This window comes from Cervus elaphus, chromosome 20 (assembly GCF_910594005.1).
Source record: "Cervus elaphus chromosome 20, mCerEla1.1, whole genome shotgun sequence".
Taxonomy (NCBI): domain Eukaryota; kingdom Metazoa; phylum Chordata; class Mammalia; order Artiodactyla; family Cervidae; genus Cervus; species Cervus elaphus.
In genome coordinates this window covers 54247849-54250794 of record NC_057834.1, presented here as the reverse complement: position 1 = coordinate 54250794, position 2946 = coordinate 54247849, and the positions used below count along the sequence as shown (strand labels likewise).

At 36.8% G+C, this 2946-nt stretch overlaps 1 long non-coding RNA gene across 1 annotated transcript; it reads right to left on the bottom strand.

Annotated features, from left to right (window-relative positions):
- Nucleotides 1-314: 314 nt before the first annotated feature.
- On the bottom strand, nt 315-1977 carry LOC122676912. Its single transcript, XR_006335660.1, has 3 exons — nt 1684-1977; nt 1125-1270; nt 315-566 (listed from the first exon to the last, which is right to left on the bottom strand). It is a non-coding gene; the product is annotated as an uncharacterized LOC122676912 (long non-coding RNA).
- Nucleotides 1978-2946: the final 969 nt, after the last annotated feature.

Sequence of the window (2946 nt, the reverse complement as noted above, 5' to 3'; positions counted from 1 at the left end):
TGGAATGATTGAGCAAAATTTGAATGAACTTAAAGATGAGATAATATTATTAAATCAGTATTGACTTCTTAATTTCCATAATTGCACTGTGGTTATGAAAGATATTGTCCTTGTTTTTAGGAAATATATACTAAAGTACTTAGGGGAAAATGGTATCATGTCTATATCTTACAACAGAAAAAATTTCAGAAGAAAATGATAAGTAAATACATACACACGTACAGAGGGAGAGTGTGCAAACCCACAGTAGGTATTTTTTTAAATTAATGATTTATTTATTTTTGGTTGTGGGGTCTTCATTGCTGCATGTGGGCTTTCTCTAATTGCAGTGCACAGGCTTCTCATTGTGGTGGTTTCTCTTGTTGCACAGCACAGCTCTAGAGCTTTCGGCCTTCAGTAGTTGCAGCACACAGGCTCAGTAGTTGTGGCACATGGGCTTAGTTGCTCTGAGGCATGTGGGATCTTCCTTGGCCAGGGATCGAACCCGTGTCCCCTGCATTGGAAGTGCGGGGTCTTCACCACTGGACCACCAGGGAAGTCCCCACACAAGGTATTGACCTAGGTTACTAAGAGAAAGAGTTGACATTAACAAACAATTTACATAAAACTACTATCAGAAGTTCTGAGAACATGCCCTAAAGCCCTTTCATGTGGTACCCAGTGCCAATTTATGTTGTAAAATAAGAGAGAGCCCACACGGCAGAAGTTTGAATACCAATGAGTCATTCTTTATGTTTCAGACACCTATATAACACTCTTCTAACAGAAAATCAATTTGATTCATCTCAACTTCTATTCACAAAATCCTCTACTAAAAATTGTTTCTTTAACTTTCATCATGTTCATGTTGAGTCACTGGAATCACAAGCTCCACACAGCTCTTCTGCTTGAACAACAGAATAATTCTTTTTTTTTTTTTGGCCATGTTGTGCAACATGCAAGATCTTAGATCCTCGACCAGGGATCAAGCTAATGCCCCCTACAGTGGAAGTGTGAGGTCTTAACCACTGGACCACCAGGGAAGTCTCAGAATAATTCATTTTCCAATGAATAGATTTAAAACAGATGAATTAAAAACATTTATGTAATATAGGGATAAAATATTTTGGACCCAAAAGTCAAACCTGATTAACAACCAGCACAGGTCACAGATTACAGAATACCACCATCCTCTTTTTGCTGTATTATTTGTTTGCGCTCGTTGCTCTATTATTTCTATATCACTTGTGGGCAGGAAGCAGCCATATTGAAATACACATTTGACTTGTTTCTTTAAAAAAAGAAAAACAAATAGATGGCTTATTCTAAGAACTACAGGAACTTATATTCTAAACGTCCATAAATACATTTTCTAGGGACTCTTATCATCTCAGAACCCTACTACAGCTTCTCTTTAATCTTTTTAAACATCCTGTTACATAAATTGTGGCTATATCTATAGCAGGAAGAATAATAAGGTAATAATTGGTCAGACATCAAAAGCCCTTGGGTGGGTCTTATAGGGACATTTAGTCTTCTCTCCCATCAACACCATGTTCTTAACGTTTTTCCCAACTGCATTAATCTATTTTTTGTTTGTTTCTTCTTTTTCCTCTCCCGTAAGTAATTACTATGAATTTTTGCCAGATCAGAAATTTTTTCCAGGAAGAGACTCCCAGTATTAAGAAAGCAGACAAACAGTACCTGAAGATAAGATGTAAACTCCTTCCAGGCTCGCCTTTGATTTCTTTCTCCATATTGTGTGGGATTAATTGGTGGAGTTGCACGTCCTCAGTTTTCTGTGACGGAGAGGTACTACCTGACCTATGCTAGGAATTTCCTATTAACTTTCATGGGATATGTTTGGAACTGTTCTTACCACCTAGTATTAAATAGTAAGAACCACACAAATTGTCATATGTAGGCTGTGAATCATATACGTATACACCCAGCAAGTATTTCTTGGTCATAAAATGTTAGGAAGAGTTCTAGAAGCCATTTAGCTAGACCTCTCTTTCATCACTTTTCTGGCAAATGGTCGCCAGCTAAGACTCTGTTCTTTGTTGTAACAAGGAGCTAGCTCCCTATGGTGTGGGGCAGCCAATTCCGTTGCTGGACAGCTCTCAATGTAACCCTTGCCTCTTGCTGTGATTATTTGCAGCCTCATAGACTATGTCTACCCCTCTACTGTGAAACAGCCCTTTAAACATTTGGTGACTGCTAATTCATCCTAAGCTATCACCAGCTATTGATTATTATGTCCTTTGATTTGATGATTTTTCAGATCACATTGATAAATGCATAAACATCCAAAAATTAACAATAGTTAACTCTGGAAGGCAAATCATGATTATGTTTTCATTTTTGCTTGTGTGTAAATTCTAATTTTTGCAATAAATATTTAGCTAATAACAATAACAATATTAATTATTTTTATTGAGTTTCACCTAGACACCAGGTCCTGGCATGCGTATATTATTATCCTCGGTAATCCTGAGAGACAGGAGCTATAATTATCCTCACTATACAGATGAAGAAACTAGGGCATAGAGGAATTAAGTAATTTGCCCAAGGTCACATAGCTAAGTAAGTGGATGAAAAGAAACTGGAAGCTACGCTTGCCCGATTCTTAAGCAATTGTCGTATAACAAGAAAAAACATTTCTCTTTGCAGGAGAGGGGGGTATTTGTTTTATTTTTATTATTTTATACAGAAACATATATAATATGTTAGATTTGATCTGAACAGCATAAAGTACACTGCGATTATTATGTTCTTTGATTTGGACACAATGTAATCTGTTAATGTCCCTATGACTGCATTTGATTTTTCACCTGTGATGTGAGATTACTGGCTTATATAGAGCTTTCCAAAAAATCATTTGGTTCTTAATTTTTTTTCTCCCTTGACTTCTTTTTGCCCATCCTCTGTCACCCCATCAATTCCTACCCTGCAAATAACCATTTT